This window comes from Buteo buteo, chromosome 9 (genome assembly GCF_964188355.1).
Source record: "Buteo buteo chromosome 9, bButBut1.hap1.1, whole genome shotgun sequence".
Lineage (NCBI taxonomy): Eukaryota > Metazoa > Chordata > Aves > Accipitriformes > Accipitridae > Buteo > Buteo buteo.
In genome coordinates, this window is record NC_134179.1 from 99,449 (window position 1) to 121,536 (window position 22,088).

At 52.4% G+C, this 22,088-nt stretch overlaps 1 long non-coding RNA gene across 2 annotated transcripts; it reads left to right on the forward strand.

Annotated features, from left to right (window-relative positions):
- The first annotated feature begins 3,509 nt into the window (after nt 1–3,509).
- Nucleotides 3,510–11,250, forward strand: LOC142034120 (uncharacterized). Of its 2 annotated transcripts, none has more exons than XR_012651449.1 (3): nt 3,510–3,742; nt 4,305–4,446; nt 9,410–9,570. It is a non-coding gene; the product is annotated as an uncharacterized LOC142034120 (long non-coding RNA). The 2 variants fall into 2 exon arrangements; XR_012651448.1 differs by lacking the exon at nt 9,410–9,570 and adding an exon at nt 10,662–11,250 and having other exon boundaries at nt 3,511–3,742.
- The last annotated feature ends 10,838 nt before the right edge of the window (nt 11,251–22,088 follow it).

Below are 22,088 nucleotides of genomic sequence, written 5' to 3' on the forward strand. Positions count from 1 at the left end.
GTCCGACACAACCAGACCCCCATCTCCGGGGAGGGACCACGCACCCTGCCTGCCCCCCGCAGCCCCCAACACCCTCCCACCCGCCTGCAAAACCAGCCAAGCCGGCTCCCGCTTTTGGCCCCCACACCAGCTGACTCGGGGCCCATTTGGGAGCCAAAAAACCCGGCCGCTGAGCCTGTTCTCAAGGCCCAAACACGCAGGGCCGGACCTCTGTTTCTGGGCCCAAAGCTGCGCAGCTCGGTCTGTTTCCGAGCCCCCAAATCAGCCACGCGAGCCTGTTGTCAAGCCCCAGGAACGGAAAACTTGTTCTCCATTTCTGACCCTGCAGTGCCCACGGGCGACGCCGAGCGTAGCCACCCCACAGCCCTGCACCCCCGGGGCCCCACACGTAGTTTCGGGGAGTGCTCGGGACCTGCGGAGGGCCCGGCCCCACGCCTCTGCGGGGCAGCCCCAGCACAGGCAGGGCGTCGCTTCACGATTGCCGTTTCAGGCTTTATTTCCCCGCCACCAGCGGCACGGCCAGGCCCCCACCCCAAACCCCCCAGCCGAAGCACCCCCGCGGGTAGCCGGGCCAAGCCACCCGGAAAACAAGAAAACCAAAGAGGGAACAAGACAGAGACCGTGGGGAAAGGCAAGGAGAAGGACACAGAAACAGAGAGAGCGCGGGAGGGATAGGGAGCAGGACAGAGAGATGGAGCAAGAAAGGAAAAAAGGACGGGAGGCAGAACCAAGGGAAAGAGAGACAAGGATGGGGAGCAGGACAAAGGGACGGAAGAGGAAAAAAAAAATAGCAACGGGCTGCAGGACAGAGATGAAGGGATTCAATAGACACAGGGAGCATGACAGAAGGACAGAGAGGAGACAGACAAAAGGGACAAAGAGCAGGCCAGCATCGGAGGGGAAAAAACCAACTGCGATGGGCAGTGGGAGAGAGATACGGAAAAAGAAAAAAATACTGCGGAACAGAAAAAAGAAAGAAGCGACAGCTAGCTGGACAGGGGGACACAGTTAGAAAGGGCGGGAGAGGGAACGGGGCAGAGAAAGACAGACAGAAAAGGTAGCGAAAGAAAGCAAGGCAGAGGGACAGCAAACAGGGCGGGGGGGGGAAGGGACAGGGGTCTGGACAGAGGTGGAGAAATAAGCAGCAGGGACAGAGAAAAAGAGACAGAAAGAGGGACAGGGAACATGGCAGAGAAGGAAAAATCAGGACAGCGGCAGGACGGAGATCAAAAACTGGGACGGTCCTCAGGACAGAGAGGAATACGAATACGAGCAGGGAGCGGGACAAAGGGATACAGCGAGAAACGACGGGACAGGAAGCAAGACAGCGCGACAGACAAGAACAATGACAACGAGAGAGAGAGAGCGTGCGCGTGAGAAGCACAGGGGGTTGGGAAATTTAGAAAGAGAGGTATCAGGAGCCCTGCAGAGAGAGGGAGGGTGAATAAAAAAAGGGGCAGGAAGCAGCACAAAGGGTCACAGACAGTAAGAGATGAACAGGAAGGAGGACGGGGACAGCGAGATCCAGAATGACAAAAATAAACAGCAATGGCGAGCAAGACAAAGCGATAGAGACAGAAACAGAAAGTAGGAAGAAGAGAGATAGGAAGGCAGGGACACAGAGCGACACGTACAGGTACAGAGAGGAAAAGAACACTAGGGGAACAGGCCAGAGAAATTGGGAGGCGGGGAAAGAGGCGGATGCAGATCAGGACAAGGAGATGGAAAAGGAAAAAACAGCGACTGGCTGCAGGACAAAGACGGGGCGGGGGGGGGGGGGGCAGGGAGAGGGAGAGGGAGCAGGACAAGAACGCAGAGAGAAAAAGAAAGGGGGGCAGTCGAAGGAAAGGGGGGGGGGAAGAGGGAGCAGGACAAGAGAATAGACAGAAGAGGAGAGGTACAGGGAAGCAAAATAAAAATAATAAAAAACAAACAAACAAACAAAAAAGTCACAGCAGCAAGAGAAAGCGAGGGGGTCAGGAGAGGGGGAGGGAGGGAGGGACCGGGAGGCACAAGAGGAGCGACAGGGCCCCGGAGGCCCAGGACTCACCACAGCTCTCGCTCTTGGAGCTGCCAGGAGACCTTGCCAGTGCAGACGCTTCTTTCTCCTTCTCTCCTCCCTTCCTCTTCTGTAACTCCAGTCGCTTGGCTCTCCTCCACATAACGGAACACGCGAGCGTCTCGCGGCTCTTACGAGATGAGGCCTCCTAGACACATAGCCTCGCTCGCTCGCTCACTACGTGGCCGTACCGCGCTGCTGGTCATGCATACAGACCCTGGCAGCCTGACCTGCTGCGGACTACGAGGAGGGATCCTCCCACACCCAGAGAGGCAGGCTCTCTCTTGCCTGCAGCGGGAGGCAGCTGCCAGCCAGATGGCCTTCCGTTTCTTCTTCTTTACTTTTCTGTGGCCTCTCCAGCTTCAGCAGCTCCCGTCCACAGCCAGCAAGCGCTCCGCCTGTCCCTCTGTGCTCCCGCGCCACGAGGAGAGGGAGGCCAGGCAGAGACAGCCCACGCGAGCCTGAGGCTGCTGCAGTCAACGGCATCCCCGGGGACGAACGGACAACCGCACTCACAGCGTGGCCTCTGGGAGAGGGAAAGAGGCAGCAGTGACCGTTATTACTGTAGCTCGACCCTGGCCAGAGCCCCTCCTTCCGCAGGGGCTTCCGCAGACGCCGCTCGTTCCCCGCGCCGCTGCTAACGGCACCCACGTTCAGGGAGACTCGAGAACATGGGAGGGCCAGCTTGCTGCCCTCACGACAGGGCTCGGGGGCTGCCTGCGGCTACAGCACAGGCTTCAGGGGAGGGGCTGGAGCTGGGGGCAACCGCACGGGCCGAGCGGGGCCGGGGGAAGGCGCCGGGGGAGCTCCGGCGACTCGGGGAGGCGCCCGCTGGCCGCGCCTGGGGGGTGCCCGCCTCCGTCCCCTCTTCCCTTCTATCGGCTCTCGGGGAACTGCCTGGCGCTGCCCTGGCCCGGCTCGCCTCCGGCGGACCGGGAGCCTGCCGCGGCGGCCGCTTCGCAGCTTCCCGTCCCGCCAGCGCCCGGCGGCCAGCGGGCAGGAGGCACCCCCCCGCCCCCGCCCCCGCCGGAGGGGATCGCTCGCCTCACCCGCGGTCCCGGCGCTCGCCCGCTGCCGCCCAGACCCGCGCCCTGCGCGCCACCACGCTGCACCCGGACACCGCGCATGCGCCGGAGGGGCCGGAGCCGACGAGCGAACGCCGGGCTGCCCCACGCGCAGGACGGCGCATGCGCCCGGGTCGCGCGTCCGCACGGCTGGTCGGGGAGCGGGTGCAGCGGGAAGCCCGCGGAAAACCACACGAAACCGGCAACGCTCCTGCGTCTGACCTGGTCGGACTCCGGGGGCCGCGGCGGCAGCAAGGACTACGCCGCGCCCGAGAGCCACGCTGCCGCCCGGCCGCCGAGTCCGCGAAAACTACAGCTCCCGGCATGCCCCGGGAGGCAGCCCGCCCTGCTGCCTGACCCCGAGGGGAAGCCGCTTCCGTTTCCGCCCACCCCCACGCCGGCGCAGCCGCAGTTCCCGCCGAGCCCCCAGCGCCGCTCCGGGCAGCTCCGGCGCGCTTTCGCCGCCCGGCTCCGGCACGGCGCGGCGCGGCACCCCCCCGCCCGGCTCCGGGCAGCGGCCGCCGCCGCCGCTCCGTGCGTCCCACACAGACCCCGCCGTCCTCCTCGGGGCTTTCCCCGGAACCCGCCGGCCGGCTGCGCAGCCCCGCCACGGGGCCCGGTGAGCACCCCCCCCCCCCGCGCGCGCACGTGGTCCCAGCCGCCCTGCGCCCCCCCCCCCCCCTCGCGCGCACTTGCTCCCAGCCGCCCTGTGAGCCCACCCCCCCCCCCCCCCCCGCGCGCACGTGGTCCCAGCCCCCTGTGAGCCCCCAGGGCTCCCCCCCGGCCTCTGCACCGGCGGCCCCCACCTCCCCCGGGCCACCCCCGCCTCCGACGTTCGCCGTCCGAGGGGCGCCCGGCCCCGCTCACCTTCTCCCGCGGGGCAGCCGCAGCCCGGCCACCGCTCCGCTCCGCTCCTGCCTCGGCTCCCACCGGCCCCGCCCCGGCCCCTCCCCCGGCAGCCCCCCCTTTCCAGGGAGGGGACGGCCCCAGCAGCCTCACTGCCCGCACCTGCGGCTCCTCCAGCCCCGGCCTGCAGCTGGGGGACCGAAACCCGGAACAAAACTTCTCAACACCCATGGGAAGTTAAGCAGCAGGCACTTCCTCGATTGAATGAAAGGTGGCATTTGGAAGGGGTGTTAACTGGGGTCAAAATACAGATTTGAATACCCATCTTATTTTAGTTCTAAGACTTGGCGATTGCCAGGTATCATCTTTTCCATTTACCCGGGTCCACCAGCGAGGCCACAAGGGAGATTTCTTCCAGAGAGAGGAGAGAGTTATTAAGGCTGAAGTCCACGATTTGCCTTTCTCCTTCATGAAAAGGTGAGTGGATCATATATCATCACTAGTCACCCAAACAGTTAACCCTGAACTTTTCACCTGTCCTTTAATACAGTCAACTCCAAGCTAAATGTTTTCCGTTATTAAGAGGCGACCAAAGATCATGTAAAATATTATTATACTTTCTACAAACACATCCCCATCTGAGAGCTTTAGCTACTAGAGAAAGTCGTTGGAGTTTGGGGTCAGAGGAGCTGCAAGTATAAACCTTCATTCAGCTCTGTTTAGGATGTGTGATTTTTCTCTGGTTGTCTAAACCAGTCTAAATTTCCATAGACGGTCCCGACTCTGGGTGGCTCTAACAAGGATCCTGGAACTCCAGGAAATTCTAAACATCGTTTTATATTTTAAATATGATCCCAAGTTCCTTCCTGCACTTGTCGCTACGGTTTTGGCAACTGACAGCCCCAAGGGCTGCCTGTACAAGTTTCTCCCGAAGGGCGAGTAAATTAATTCTTTTGTCCATGAGGTGGATGGTTTGGTAATGTTATAATTCACAACGCTCTAATTCCTTCTTTCAAATTTAAAAAAAATAATTGCCTTTTAAATCCATCCCATTTAATTTGCTAAAATGATTCTCATTGTTCTGCATCTTTTCTCAAGTTTTGGTTAAATTCAATGTCAGTATTCTCCACGGAACTAGATTTTCATCTGACTTTGGAATCGGAAGGCAGGCTGTTACTGAGGTTCAATTTTGTGTCTTTACAAAACTTTGAATCAGTTACAAAACTAGATTTATTTTTTTTTAAATCCAAATTACAAAAACGGTTAGTATCAAGATTAATAGCTCAAACAATAATAGTTTCATTTTGTTTATCTCATGTTTGGAACCCCTCAAAAAAAATACATACGCCCTCTAAACACACAAAAAGATTATTGCCCTCGACAATATTCCTAATAGCAACCCCAGTATTATAAACTTTACACAGCTGTTTTCCCAAATAGATAATGTGAAACTTACTTATAGATTTTCAGTTTTAAAGGGCCAGTTTCTTTAGACTTCCAATTTCTTGTTGGTGCTTTCTTTATTCTTGAATATTGAAGCCAGGGTTCTTCTCCCAGACCTTTACTGCTATAAGGGCTGTTAAAATGACTCGATACGGTCCTTTCCACTTCTCAGTGATTTTACACACATTCAATCTCCTGGTCGCAAGGGATGCGCTGCTACGTCCAATTCTAAGGGTCCAGCTGTGGAGACATACTGACAAAGTTCTTGAAAAGAATTGCTTAAAGAAATCATAACACCTTTTAAAAACATATCTCCAAAGGCACTCAAGATACTCAGAACATAGGACTCTCGATATGGTCTTTCATAAAACATTTCATAATGACTTAAATTTTCTTTCTCTTCTGGCTATACTCTGATTCTTAATAGAGCCATGGGTAATGCTTTAACCCATGTGAGGAGTGAGGTTTCCTGACAAATTTTACTCGACTGTTGCTTAAGGGTATAGTTCATTCTCTCTCTCTCTCCCCCCCCCCCCCCCCCCCCGCCTTGCTTGTGGTCTATATGGGGTGTGATAGTCTCAATCTATAGATAATACTTTGCTCAACTTGTCTCATAATCTTTGCTATAAAATGAGGGCCATTGTCAGATGACATTTTTACAGGCACCCCATATTTTGGTATTATCTCTTTGAGCAAGACTTTGAGTACTTCCCTTGCTTTTTTGGTGCGACAAGGGAAAGCCTCGGGCCACCCAGTAAAGATATCAACTAAAACTAGGATAGATCCTTCTTTTCAAGGCAATTCTATAAAGTCAATTTGCTAATATTCTCCTAAAAAATTTCCTTATTTCATAATCCCAAAGATGATCTTATTACTGATTCGGGGATATTTTTATATATAAATTTCACATCCGCCTCTAATTGTTTAAACAATCTTTGTCGTATTTCACTTTCTGTTCCCCGATATACTTTGTGATCTTCAGCTCGGGCAATTTCTCTTATTATTGTGGGTGGGACTATTATTTGACCTGTCGGTGTTACAGCCTATCCTGTTTCATTTTGTTAGCCTGCAGTCTAATAATTAATTCTTCATCTTTTTCGTTATAATTTGGAGTTTCTTTAGGCAATTTTATACTTTTCTCTGGAACTAGTGCTAGGATGCCTTTTTCCGCAGCCTCTTTAGCAGCTTTATCGGCCAGTCGGTTACCTGCGTTCGGACCGGTCTTACCTAACTGATGTGCTTTAACAGTGCATTATCGTGACTTCTGTTGGTTTTTGAATGGTTTCTAACAATTCCAGTATTTGTTCTGCGTGCTGAATGGTGGTTCCTTGTGCAGATAACGGTCCTCTTTCTCTCCGTATCGCTCCGTGTGCGCGTACTACTCCAAAAGCATACTTTGAGTCTGTCCAAGTGTTGACTCGCTTTCCTTGACTTAGTTCCAGAGCTCGAATGAGAGCTATCAATTCAGCCTTTTGGGCAGATATCGTCGAAGGCAAAGCTGGCAACGCAATTACCTCCTCAGTAGTTATTGTCTATCTTGATAAACGTTTTCCTTCACAGATGGAACCGCTTCCGTCGGCATACAGTTCCCAATCTGTTTCTTCTAGCGGCACATCTCAGAGATCCAGTCAGCTGGAGTAAACTCTTTCGATTGTCTGCACGCAGTCACGTTCCAGTTCTCCTCCTTTAACTTGATCGGTTGTTGAAAACGCAACAGGGTTAACGGTGGTAGTAGCGTTTAGGTAAACATCATCTTGTTCCAGCCACACCACTTGGTATTTCAGCATCCTGCTAGGGGATACCCAATGCCCCCCTCTCTGTTTTAGCACAACAGTTATCATATGGGAAACGTACAGTAATCCTTTGTCCTCTAATCCTTTGTCCTCAGGTGAACTTACGAGCTTCCTGGATCAGTAGCACAGTTGCAGCGACGGCTCTCGGACGACCAGAGCATCCCAGACTCACATTACCTAATCGCTTCGAGAAGTAGGCCACAGCTCGCCCACTTGGCCCTACGTATTGGGCCAGGATACCCAGAGCTATACCTCTTCTTTCACGAGCAAAAAGTTCAAGTGTCTTCTTTGTGAGATCTGGCAGGCCTAGGGCTGGCACCCCTCTTACAGCCTGTTTCAGTTCTTGGAAAGTAGCTTTCTCGGCATCGGTCCAATCCATCGTTTGAGGTTTTGAGCTGCTCCTATAAAGGTCGGGCCAGCAAGCCACAATTTATAATCTACAGGTGACACCACTCGACCATTCCCGGCAACGCTCGTCATTAATTTTTTTCGTCTTAGGTTCGGGGAGACGACAAATTGCCTCTTTTCTCCCAGTTCCCAATTGTCTCTGTCCTTTTAGGATTTTAAAACTCATTTAAATAAGTTTCTTCTTTCTGGGTTATTTGGGTTTTTTTCTTTTGACGCTCGATATCCACCGATTCCCCAAAAGTTCAAAAAGTTGATAGTTAGCTTTGTGCATTGTTCTTCCGTCTCAGCTACAATTAACAGATCATCCATATATTTCAGCAAGATTTCTTGATTATTTTCTTTCTTCCAAATCTCTAATTCTCGTGCCAATTGATTTCCAAAAATGGTAAGACTATTCTTAAAGCTTTGAGGCAAGACTGTCCGCGTATATTGTGTTTTTCTCCCAGTCTCAGGATTTTCCCATTCCAAAGCAAAAACCTCTTGACTACTGGGATCCAAGGGAATACGGAAAAAGGCATCTTTTCGGTCTAACACTGTGAACCATTCTTGTTTCTCCGTTAGGGTTGCTAACAAAGTATAAGGATTTGCTACTACCGGATGAATATCTTGTACTATTTGATTTATTGCTCTGAGGAGGTCTTGAACTAATCTACCATCTTTTTCATTAGCCTTTTAACAGGCAAGATCGGGGTGTTATATCTGGATTCGCATTCTATTAACAATTTGTATCTTAAAAATGTTTGTATTACCATTGCTAACCCTTTCCGACTTTCCGGTCTTAGGGGGTATTGTTTCATTCTTACCGGATTCCATCCTGGCTTTAAATCAACTCTCACAGGTTCTGCTTTTTGGATTTACCAGGAACTTCCCAGTCCAGACGATTGGAATTACAGCATTAGACTTTGACTGGTATAATCTTCTGCTTTCGGTAACCATCCTGTTAACAACAAAGCCACTGCTTCGATACGTTTAGTTTCTGGAATTGAAGTTTTAATCTCTCCATTTTTTAATTTAACTTCTGCCTCTAAGTTCTCAAATAGATCTCTCCTTAACAGGGTTTTAGGAGAATCTGGCACATACAAAAACTGCTGAGTGACCCATTGCTTTCCTAATTTCATTGTTAAAGATTTAAAGAAGGGTCTAGTTTCTCGTTCACTTGTTGCACCGACACCACCAATTTCTTCAAAACTTAACTCTCCCTCTAAGGTATTTAAAACTGAAAAGGTGACTCTAGTGTCAATTCAAATTCCATTTTCTGTTCTCCCGGTTTAGCTGTAACCAGAGGTTCTGCTGGGAGACTCCCCTCCGGTCCCCGTCAGATACGTTCACTTAAAAAGAACAAATCTACCTATGGCACTTTATTCCATTTACTCTCTCTCTCCTACAAAACAACAGTAATTGCAATATAGTATTGTAACTCAAAGTTCTGTTTGTTTACCATTTTTCCTGCAATTCACCCCAATGTGCCAATAAACGTCCCAACGGTGATGGTTTTGGTAACTTTTCATCAGCGGTTCCATTTCCTGCACTCTTATTCTTAAACAATTTTGCTGATGCCTTTATACTTCTGTACATTCAAATACCAAATACCAAACAAATGCAAATGACAGTTGTCCCAAATAATACACAAAGTCCAACCCAGCAATAGCTTTCGCTTATGACTTACGGGCAGACGCCTAGGCTTCCACTGCAGACGGGTACCCTCCAAGCCCCAACCCTGCGAAGCTTTCGCCGCGCCTCACGGGCAGGCTTTCCAAACAAATTCCAAAGCAGCGGCGCCTTACCTTTTTTTCCAGGGAACGCTGCGAGGAGCTTTGCGAGTCGAGGGTGACGGTTCTCCCCGAGAATACCTCGGTGCCGGCCGGAGTTCGATCGACACTCGATCTCGTCCAGTCTCACTCGCAAGGTCCCATCTGGGTCGCCAAAACCGTTCCCGAAATCCGGAATAAAACTCCTTAACACCAACCTGAAGTTAAGCAGCGGGCACTTTGTTTATCGCAGCGCTGGGGACACGGGGGATCGCTCCTCCAAAGGCGTGTCCCGCTTAGTATCAAAATCCATCAGTTTTTACAGACTTTTCCTGTCAGGTCATTGTTACCTAAGCTCCTTCTGTAAAAATGCATACTATGCTCGTTCTTAAATTTAACCTTTATAATGATCGGTCCTTTGATTATATAACCTTATCAATATTCTTATTTAAAAACAATCATTGGTCAGTTACACTTAGCTCTGCTGACTGGCATCTTCGATCCTCAAATGGAGATGGGAAGGGTAAGGGGGTTTCCAAGCAGCAAACTGGCGTCCCCGACGGTTTCCTTAGTTTCCTGAAACAGAAGGTAGGAGAACCAGTAACTTCCTGGTGAGGTTTCTAGGGTTAGCTCTTTCAAACTTTAACAATATTAAGGTTCCTAGAGTCACGCGTAACACAGCTCCTCCTAAAGTTTCTATGGCTACGTTTCAAACTTAACGATCCTATACGTTATGCTTCACAATTTTACTTCTTAATCAAACCTAACTCTTCTATGTGATTAAATTTTGATTTCTTTACCGGAATATTTGCAACAGCTGGAGCCCAGCAGGAACAGGGGGGACACGGCCCGACCCCCCCAGCGCCTCACCTCCTCCTCCCCTGGGCTCCCTCACGGCCCCTCCACTCGTGCAAAGGGAGCGCAAACGCAGCCCGGAGGGCAAAGGGGACGGGCGGCCAGCGTTTATTCAGTCAGTCGCGTGCCTATCGAGTCCTGCCAGCGAGTCTGCTCTGGGGCTCGGGGCGCCCCCCGGCGCTCCCTCTGCCCCTCGGACACCTCTGATAGCCTATTTCCATACATTCTGTATGGCACGTCTAAATATTGGGATGGTTTTAATATTTTGTACCAGCTGTGGAAACTGGTTTGCTGCTAGGTGACTGCAAAAGTGAGATTTGGTAAATAATTATTAGAAATCTTACACTAACACTACGATTGAAACAATAGACAAAAGTATAGCCAAGCAATCGACTAGCAGAGGTAGGTACTCCTAAGTTTTGCAGTTCTTTGCTCTTATGACTAGATGTTCCTGTACGCTGGATGAGAACAATGCTGAAACTGACCACGTGTGATTGAACCTGCGTTAAGCTTCAAGATCAAAGAACAAGGACAAGAATAAAGACTTCGAGGACAGCCAGCAAGAACTTCAGATGGGTCGGTGGTTGCAAAAGCAGCCCTTCGTCTCAAATGGATCCTTCATTGCACGTGATCGGACGTAGGCAGTACTATGATAATCGGTTGCCGTCGTTTTTATGTATATGTATACTAATCTGATTAACATGCAATTAGTTATTCTGTATAACCTGTTTGTGCTAAAGCTGTGGCATGCACGCTAGGTGGAACTATCCCCCGTGCAGCCAGCGCTGCAATGAAGAATGCCTGCTTTCTAAAACTCCAAAACGAGTCTTAGGGAGTTTCTTCGACTGGCTTTTCAGTATCAGGGGTACAAGGGAGGAAAGGAAAAAAAAAAAAAAAAAAAGGCAGCGGTGTGGGAAAGAGAGGGGACCAGGGGAAGGGGCAGGGAGGGACCAGAACGCGGAAGAGGGGAGACAGGGCCCCGAGGGCCCGGGGCTCACCACAGCTCTTGGCACTGCCAGGAGAATTTGCCAGTTGAGACGCTTCTTTCTGCTCCTCTCCCGCTCCCCTCCTCTTCTGTAACTCCGGCGGCGCGGCCGTCCTCCCCCTAGGAGAACACGCGTCTCATAGGTCTTGCGAGACGAGGCCTCCTAGGCACGGAGCCTCGCTCGCTCGCACACTACGTGGCCGTACCGCACCGTCGGTGCCGCATCCGGACCCTGCGGTGCACCTCGGCGGTCTGACCTGCTGCGGACTACGAAGAGGGATCCTTCCACACGCGGAGAGGCAGGCTCTCTCTTGCCTGCAGCGGGAGGCAGCTGCCGGCCGGCCAGCCTTCCATTTCTTCTTCTCTACCTTTCTCTGGCCTCTCCAGCTTCAGCCGCAGCAGCTCCTGCCCGCAGCCGGTAAGCGGCCCGCCTGTCCCTTTGTGCTCCCGCGCCGCGAGGAGAGGGAGGCCGGGCAGAGACAGCCCGTGCGAGCTTTCCTTGCCGGCGGCGTTTCCTTACCGGGAGGAAGCAACGAGCGCGGCGGCACCTCCCGCCGGGGCCGCATTACCGTTACCGTCGGACGGCACGTGCAGGACCGCGGCAGCCCCGCGCACTCGCAGCCTCCGAGCTGCAGTACCGAACATTGGTCGCGGGGTGGCAGCGGCGAGCGCTTGGCACAACGCGCCAGCGCGCATGGGCGGCACCCCAGCTGCAGTACCGAAGTCTGTTCAACAGGTGGCGGAAGAGAGCGCTGGCGAAACGCGCCGCCACCGCGCGTGCGCGGCTCCGCGCTGCTGTACCGCGTTTCGGTTGCTAGGCAACAGCAGGAGGGCGGCAAAAGGCGCCACCGCGCATGCGCGGCTCCCGACGGCCAGGGCCGCGTTTTGGTTGCCAGGCAACAGCAGGAGCGCCGTCAACCGCGCCGCCGCGCATGCGCGGTTGCCGAGGCGCCATGTCGCGTTTTGGTTGCCAGGCAACAGCGGCGAGCGCCGTAAAAACCGCAGCGCGCATGCGCCCTTGCCGAGCTGCCGTAACGCGTTTCGGCTGCTAGGCAACAGGAGCAGGCCGTAAACCGCGCCGCCGCGCATGCGCGATAGCCGAGGCGTCGTGTCGCGCCTCGGTTGCCAGGCAACAGGGGCCAGCGCCGTAAAAGTCGAACCACGCATGCGCGCTTGCCGAGCAGCCGTAAAGCGCCTCGGCTGCCCGGCAACAGCTGGACCCCACCCCCCCCACCGACGCACTCCACCGCGCATGCGCCCCTCCCCAACGCCACTTCCCACCTTCGGTCACCGGGCAGCAGCAGCCGCATCCCCGTAACGATCCTCTTCGGAGCATCAGCTGCACGAGGGACGACTGACAGCTCAGACCAGTAGAGACCAGACACAGGCGGCAACTACTTACTGGGGGCACAGGGATTACGTTGCCCTGCCCTTTCCCCACTCGCAGCCCGGGCAGTCATCTTCATCGTCTCCGTTCCAAAGAGCACCCGAGTGGCTGGAGCGTTTACAGCAGTCAAGTGCAAAGAACAGACCATTCGGGTGGTCGCTTCTGCCCCTGCCCTCCCCACCCCGTTATCTACAGAGGAGAAGCAGCACAGGGAACCTGCAAATGGGGGGGGGGGTAAGGGGGGGGGGGGTGTCCCCTGGAGCAAGCCCCAAGGACTGCTGTATCCCCTCTGAATGTGGCATCAGGGTTGCGGGAGCGACAGCAGCCAGCCAACAGATGCTGGCGAGAGATTTAAAAAAAAAAAATAACGCCTGGTTCCGGTGACAGCCTGAAGGCAGGCCACAAGACACCCAAAGCTGCTCTGTGCCAGAGGGGCAGCTCTGTCCAGCAGGAAACGCCGCGTCCCAGCGCACCAGATGCCAGCGGCCCACCTGCAAGCCAGCGATACCCTGGCGACCCTGGGGCTCGGTTGGGGTGGGCGCACCTTTCCTCACCTCTGAGCCATCAGAACTCTGCTCTCCCAATCCTACACGCACGCAAGGCTTCTTGTGCGGGGCTCGTCTCTTATCGAAGAGACGCTGCACGGTGTTACTTACCGCCCCGCCCTCTGGCGTGCAAAGGAATCAGCCGTGAAGCAGGGATAGCAAAGAGGCCTGTCGGGATATTAGTAGTCCTCAGCAGACGACCGTAGAGCCCTCGAGGTTCCATCTTTGCTCCCTACAGGAGCGTGGCTCCGCACTCCTTGCCGCTCCCGCCGGCAAGCGACACAATTGCCCTTTGCTGCCTGCAACAGGCAGTACCTGCACGGCCCCAGTAATGCCGCTTACAGAGCGAGAGGCGCTCGCTATAAAGCGGCAATGAAGAACAAGGACGGCCCGTCAAGATGGCAGGACGAACATAGAGAGCCTCCAGCATTAGCCAGGCAGGGCTTGCAACTCACCTCGTGTCGTGGTTTAACGCCAGCCAGCAAGAAAGCCCCACGCGACCGCTCGCTCGCTCCCCCGCCCCCAGTGGGACGGGGAGACAATCGGAAGGGCGAAAGTGAGAAAACTCGTGGCTTGAAACGAAAACAGTCTAATCATTTAAAAGAAACAACAACAACAACAACAACAACTTGTAAGGAAAAGAAGAAAAAAAAATGACAGAGAATGGGGTGCAGGCAGCATGCCAGGGGTCTGGAGCCTGACGGATGATGGGGAGCGGGGGGTGGAATATGGAGGAGGGAAAGGAAGCGGGGGGGACGACGGGGGGGATGGGACAGGAGATAGAAGAGCAGGGGATGCGGGGGGAAACAACTCGCGTGGGTTAAAAACTCGAATGGGTGAAGGGGGCGGGCTGGAGCAGCAGGGGGCATATATGGGGGAGAAACACACGCCGGGGAGAGGGTAGGTGAGGGTACAGAGGTGCATGGGGGGACACGGGGGGGAGATGACCTACCCCAGGGAGCCCACCCAGGATGATCCACAGCAGGTAACTCACCTGGGATAACCCGCAACAGAGCATCCACACCAGATCATCCACACTGGGAGGACCCCCAGCAACGCCCCTCAAACTGCTTGTGCTTCACCCCCAGTCTTCCCCAAACTGGGGAGTTTTTTGCTTTTTCAAAATACTCAGTTTGGGGTGTGTTTCAGTGCTTTTCCACAACATAAAAAGGGGTGATCTTTCGGTTGTGGGTTTGTGCATGAAAATGGGGTGGGTTTTTTGCTTTGCAGCTGCACCAATCCAGGCGGATTTGGCTTTCCCAGGAGTCCCAAAGTCGTTTGTTTTTTCCCCGTTGCAGACCCAGAATCAGGGGGTTTGGGGTTGTCCTGGTTTCAGCTGGAATAAAGTTCATTTTCTTCCGAGTAGCTGGTACAGGGCCATTTTGGATTTAGGGTGAGAATAATGTTGACAACACCCCGATGCTGTAGTTGTTGCTAAGCAGTGTTTATACTAAGTCAGGGACCTTCCATCTCCTCATACCGCCCTGCCAGCAGAGGCTGGGGGCGCACAAGAAGAGTCGCTGAGCTAAAGCAGGATTCCAGGTAAACAGGTCAGCTCGAAATACACCACCTCCTTTAAAAGTTAAGAGCGATTTGAACACTTAAAATCAGCATTTAGGCTAATCGATACCATTTTGAACACCTTCTTAGCATACAAGTAAACACTCTTGCCGGTGTTGGAAAACGTCTCCTCCCTTCCTTACAGCACCGCTGCAGGGAGATAACCCTGGGAGGCTGCGGGACGAGGTCGTACGCAATCAGAATCTACGCTTACAGATCCACCACAACAGCTACAGCCCTTGCGCTGCTGCTGCTGCTGCTTTGCATCTTGCTCGTTTGGTGAATAAAGCTGAAAGTGAAGTGGAAAACTCCAAAGAGCAAAAGGAAAAAATAAAGAATAAATCTCAATCATTCACTTTACACTAAAAAGGCGTGCCCATGTTTATATACGTCCAATAAAAATACTTATACTGTAAAAGTATTTCATTTTCCTTTCCCATTACCTTAACTTGCACAGCTCTGAATACATACCATTAAATTATCTCTCTCCAAAGTACACAGTTATAATGGGACTAGGGGTTTTTGTGCGTGTTACAGAACGCGGAGGGACACCTGGCCAGCTGAGCTGCCCAAGAGAGGTGCTACTGAACTGCCAGGGAAACGCACCATTGAAAGCCAGACAGAAAGAAAGTACTTCAGAGCACTCCGTCAAAACATCAGGAAAAAAAACCCATAACATTCAGTTGCCTCTCTTTTTAAACGTTGAGAAAAATACCTAACTGCTTACATACACCTAACAAATCAAATACTACAGCTATTTGGCAGTTAGTTTAAACAATGCAAGTCAATTTGTAAAATCCCCAGGGCTGCAATACCTCAGACTACCAAAAAGGACTGGCGGGTTTCCTAATGCTTTTGGCAGTACTGAAGCAGGCAGAGCAACACGTTTTCATGTTATCTCGACTGTTACAACTGAGAAACCAAAGACCAGTGATGCCACCAACTTTAGGAAGATGGGCTGTGCTTGGGTCTTTGGAAGGAAATTGACTTTTTTTTTTTTTTTCTTTTTTTAAAAGAGAGTGAAAAGTCTCGTTACTGATGACTTCTACTGTCAAGTCGATCACCTCTGAAGATCCACTCTGATGGGAAGTTCCTAAAACAAAATCTCTTTGAGAGAGAAAGACTTCCATTTTGGAAAATCTCTTTCCAACTGAAGTCAAAATTACACACTGTAGGTTCAAGGAAAAAATACATTACTGAAGCAGTAACTCATCAAAAACACCTCAGGACTCACTGTCACTAGTTACAAGGCTGCTAATGCTTCCTGGGAAAGCCTGGAAAACACACAGATGCGACGCCCGTTTTGTCCTGTTTTGTCCACGTCTCTTCTTTGACCTTGATTGCTTTTAGTACAGATGCTAATTATCTCCGTAACGTTTTTGAGTACTACTAGAAGATATTTAAAAAAAAATCATTGACTGTAAAAGCATAAAGCTTTTATCATGAAAACAAAGGCTGTTTCTTCTGAACAGCTGAACTCTTACGAACAGTTCCTTCCCTCTTTTAGGACAAAATTATTTTCACAGTATCATTTACTAGCAAGCACACAGCAACAGAAGATTATGCTTTCAGGAAGAGAAAATAAACTGCGGGAAGTAAACTTTGTATAGGTGTAACATGCTCCGGAACAGAACTTATTTTTAGTATTTCTGTTAAAATATTTCATGTAAAAAAAAGTAGAAGGAGAGTTGGCACACTCTCAACGTTAAAGTCCGTACCGCAAGTACCTTTGGAAAAATGCAGACACACATCGTAGGCGTACCTTGTACTTGCAGGCCACTACGGAATCTTTCCATCCGTCTCGTACCGTCACGGCAGAAGAAAGGGCAACCACGGCGAAACGGTGCCAGCTGACATCCAGCTGAGAGAAGAAAAAAAAACATTAGCACAAAGCTGGGTAGGAACCCAAAGCTGCCCTTTTTTTTTGTGAAGGTTTGCGAAGACAGTACGACTGAGCGGAGGAAAAAGTATTTTTGCGTCATCTACGGTACAGTTGTTGACACAGGCCACTAGAGCTTTTGCATTTTTCAGACAACCGCGCCCTTTTTTTTTTCCTTTCTTTTTTTGACTCATCGGCAACTTTACTTTCACTAGAACTCACTTTCCTAGATACACGCAGGTGACAGACATAGAGACCTACCTACATTTTCTCAAGCCTTAGTATAGCCGAGGCTTCATCACCCTATACGTCCCAAGTTGAGTATTTTTGCTAAAGAGCACAGCAACACATCTGTCCTTGTGAACTGCCTCGTTGCAAAAAAGGAATCATTTTTTCCAGGCCGTTGCTCCAAACGGGCAAGATCTTTTAAAACCGCAGTTGTGCCACCAAACCCGCTCAGGGTCCCTCCTAGCTTTTGACCGCCCTGAGATTTAACAGGCACACGCTCCATTCCATCTTCCAACAGCAAAAATACGCTAACGCTCTCGGACCCAGAGCGCAACCCTACGGATGTCCACGCACACAGCCTGCCGTTTTGATGAGGAGCCACCCAGCATCCCTGCGAGCACAGCTGCACGCGCCAGATCGGTTTCCCCTACGCCGCGAGTTACCGGTTTCGGTGAACGTAGTTTCTGACGCTTTAAACTGAAAACCGTATCTCGACACTTCGCCACAGCAGAAACGACCCATCGCCAGAACGCGACAAAAACGCAGTAACACCAATTGCAAACCCACAGCAGCAACAGCTCCAGAAATATTTAGACCAGGAACAAGGGAGAAAAACAAAACAGCTTCATCTCACGCACAGGGGAGCGGCAGGCAGAGAAAAGGGTCGGCATTCTGAGCCCTTACAGAAAACGGGCATTCTCCTTCCGTTCCTCAGCCCGTCCGTGAAGGTCTAAATACCGCAACACTACTACGGCAACGTCGAGAGTAGGGAACAGCAGCCCTGCCACCGGACTTGCCGCTGACCCATGCTATTTACGTAGCAGGACGCGTAAGCAGAGGGACGCGTTTTGCCACACGCAGCCCTGAACTTCCTGAAAATTTACGTTTACCAAAAAAGCCATTTGGAACATATTGCCAAACAACATTCGGCAAGAAAGCTTTGATGCGTTTGACACACGCAAGTTTTTGGTCACTTGCTATTTGCTTCCTGTTGCTGCTGCTGTTCTTCCTTCAGAAATTCTACTCGTCGCCCAGTTATTCACTCCTGGTTCAAGCATTTGCCTTCCTGGTATTACCAGCACATTCACAGAGGCAAGTAACTTAATTGCTCTTCTACAGTTATCCAAACGACAATTACAGCCATGAAAGAGAAGGAGAGGTCAGGCAGCAGAAGAGCTCTGCAGGCTGGCACCAGTCAATATTGCACTCTCTAAAACCAAACAACAACAAAACAAAACCGTGACCCTGTATCCTTCTTTTTTTTTTTTTTTTCCTTCTTCTTTCAGAGCTCATCCCTGCCTCAGCATTTTGTCTTGTCAGAGCACGAAGCGCAGGTGATCCGTACCCTGACGACTTCTGCGTGTGATGAATGCCTGTTCAGAAATAGTCCAGATCTGCAAGACTGGTGTCATTTCTATGGTTTTCATCATCATAACTCACATTTTATTTACTCACGCATTTGTGAGGAAACTAATTAACTTTTAGACACTGCCTCTCCTTTTTTGGGGGGGGTGGGGGGGGGTGGAAATGTGTTAGAGACTGAAAAACATTACAATTCAGAGCTCCCAACCACGAGGGAGCGGTGGAGAAATCAATGAAAGCAAAGACCAACAGCAGCAACGTCAACTGGAAGTTGGCTTTCATTCCGATCACGTACTTAAGCAACTCTCCTTGCAAGTCTATGCCTCGGTCCTAGGAATGACTAGTCCCTTTTTGGAAGGACAAACTTTTTCACTTAAAAGTCCTAGACTGAAGACTCCGCTGAACGGAATGGGGATTGTCCCACGGGACAACATGCCGTCAACACTCTTAATGGGGAAGGAAAAAAAAAAAAACCCAAATAAAAATCAAGTTTAAGTACCAGTTCCCATCACGTTTCACTCATTACATTTCTACTGGCATCTAGGTGCTCAAAAATGAACTACAGGGACACCACATATTCCTAAAAATTCAGTTATACATAAAAAAGTAAAAGGCTATTTCCAACTTGCCCATAAAAATCAGTATGAACAGAGAGAAGAGAAACACTCGACCCTGAAGAAGCTAACAGGCAGCTCTGAATTTACCAGACAGGAAATTTCATTCTTTCCCCTGAAACAAAAACACATCAAGGGACCAGTTCAGGAACAGGGCGCGATCTGTTAACAGCAATTTTTCCATCGTCTTTTCTGCACTAGCAGCAAATTTGCCTTCCCTGTGGGTTTAACGTGGAGCACCTGTAGTGCCCTCGAACTCGCAAGTGTTTCTCTCCGCCCCCCCAGCCCGATACGTGCGATTACCTGAGCAGCAAGCGGAATTAACCACGCAGGATTTTCTTCGTGCGACGCGGAAGGTGACACTGGGAGAAGAGGAGACAAAGAAATGAACCTGCTTGTCACACCCAGCCAACGGTGAAAAGGCAGGGGAGGATTCTGCCGGAAGGGCTCTGCACCCCAGGAGCTCCCGCCGGCCGGTTTCTCTCCCCTTTGCCCGGTACCGAGGGGATGACGACACCTCGCGCGCGTCCCCTCGCGGGGGGGGCTGCCCCAGGTGAGCCGGGGGACCCCCACCTCGCTTCTGCCCGCGGGAACGGACCGGGAGAGACACTCCACGCAGAGAGAGGAGCGTGGCGTGGATTGCATGCCCGAGGGAAGAGGCCGGGCTCCCCGCTGGCAGAAGGACAACTCGCCTCCCTGCTGCTCGGAGCTGCTTGCTGCGGACAGCCCTGCCTGCGCCCGGCCGCTCTTCCGCCGTGCTGGGAGCGCGGTCCGGCCGACAGACGCCCCAGCGAAAAGACGCTCCAGCTAATCGCGCCTCCTGCTCGTTACAGCTGCAGGTACTTTTGCCTCTGGCTAATGCACGCTCCAGACAGCGGACACCCCGCCTCGTTCCAGCTCCCGCTTGCTACAGTTCTGGCTCCTTGAAGCCCCAGCTCCGCACTGAAGCTCCGGCTGATTTCAGCTGCTTCTCCTTACAAGCTCCAGCTATGTGCAACGGTCTGGGCTTTCCATAAGGTTATCTATCAACTGCTGTCAAAACTGGAGCGTTAGGATTAAACATCAGAGTTACACGCCAAGTAAATATCCATTAGTTTGGGCGATTAATTACTTGACGACTATTCTGAGCGGCGCAGAAAGAAGAGCTGGACTCAAAGAGGGCACGTGGGGTCTGAAAAGCACCTTTCCCCCCCGCAGACCATCACAGATGTTGAGTTCGGCCTGCTGCGTGCCAGCCTCCCGAACTTCGGCGTCCGACACAACCAGACCCCCATCTCCGGGGAGGGACCACGCACCCTGCCTGCCCCCCGCAGCCCCCAACACCCTCCCACCCGCCTGCAAAACCAGCCAAGCCGGCTCCCGCTTTTGGCCCCCACACCAGCTGACTCGGGGCCCATTTGGGAGCCAAAAAACCCGGCCGCTGAGCCTGTTCTCAAGGCCCAAACACGCAGGGCCGGACCTCTGTTTCTGGGCCCAAAGCTGCGCAGCTCGGTCTGTTTCCGAGCCCCCAAATCAGCCACGCGAGCCTGTTGTCAAGCCCCAGGAACGGAAAACTTGTTCTCCATTTCTGACCCTGCAGTGCCCACGGGCGACGCCGAGCGTAGCCACCCCACAGCCCTGCACCCCCGGGGCCCCACACGTAGTTTCGGGGAGTGCTCGGGACCTGCGGAGGGCCCGGCCCCACGCCTCTGCGGGGCAGCCCCAGCACAGGCAGGGCGTCGCTTCACGATTGCCGTTTCAGGCTTTATTTCCCCGCCACCAGCGGCACGGCCAGGCCCCCACCCCAAACCCCCCAGCCGAAGCACCCCCGCGGGTAGCCGGGCCAAGCCACCCGGAAAACAAGAAAACCAAAGAGGGAACAAGACAGAGACCGTGGGGAAAGGCAAGGAGAAGGACACAGAAACAGAGAGAGCGCGGGAGGGATAGGGAGCAGGACAGAGAGATGGAGCAAGAAAGGAAAAAAGGACGGGAGGCAGAACCAAGGGAAAGAGAGACAAGGATGGGGAGCAGGACAAAGGGACGGAAGAGGAAAAAAAAAATAGCAACGGGCTGCAGGACAGAGATGAAGGGATTCAATAGACACAGGGAGCATGACAGAAGGACAGAGAGGAGACAGACAAAAGGGACAAAGAGCAGGCCAGCATCGGAGGGGAAAAAACCAACTGCGATGGGCAGTGGGAGAGAGATACGGAAAAAGAAAAAAATACTGCGGAACAGAAAAAAGAAAGAAGCGACAGCTAGCTGGACAGGGGGACACAGTTAGAAAGGGCGGGAGAGGGAACGGGGCAGAGAAAGACAGACAGAAAAGGTAGCGAAAGAAAGCAAGGCAGAGGGACAGCAAACAGGGCGGGGGGGGGAAGGGACAGGGGTCTGGACAGAGGTGGAGAAATAAGCAGCAGGGACAGAGAAAAAGAGACAGAAAGAGGGACAGGGAACATGGCAGAGAAGGAAAAATCAGGACAGCGGCAGGACGGAGATCAAAAACTGGGACGGTCCTCAGGACAGAGAGGAATACGAATACGAGCAGGGAGCGGGACAAAGGGATACAGCGAGAAACGACGGGACAGGAAGCAAGACAGCGCGACAGACAAGAACAATGACAACGAGAGAGAGAGAGCGTGCGCGTGAGAAGCACAGGGGGTTGGGAAATTTAGAAAGAGAGGTATCAGGAGCCCTGCAGAGAGAGGGAGGGTGAATAAAAAAAGGGGCAGGAAGCAGCACAAAGGGTCACAGAGAGTAAGAGATGAACAGGAAGGAGGACGGGGACAGCGAGATCCAGAATGACAAAAATAAACAGCAACGGCGAGCAAGACAAAGCGATAGAGACAGAAACAGAAAGTAGGAAGAAGAGAGATAGGAAGGCAGGGACACAGAGCGACACGTACAGGTACAGAGAGGAAAAGAACACTAGGGGAACAGGCCAGAGAAATTGGGAGGCGGGGAAAGAGGCGGATGCAGATCAGGACAAGGAGATGGAAAAGGAAAAAACAGCGACTGGCTGCAGGACAAAGACGGGGCGGGGGGGGGGGGGGCAGGGAGAGGGAGAGGGAGCAGGACAAGAACGCAGAGAGAAAAAGAAAGGGGGGCAGTCGAAGGAAAGGGGGGGGGGAAGAGGGAGCAGGACAAGAGAATAGACAGAAGAGGAGAGGTACAGGGAAGCAAAATAAAAATAATAAAAAACAAACAAACAAACAAAAAAGTCACAGCAGCAAGAGAAAGCGAGGGGGTCAGGAGAGGGGGAGGGAGGGAGGGACCGGGAGGCACAAGAGGAGCGACAGGGCCCCGGAGGCCCAGGACTCACCACAGCTCTCG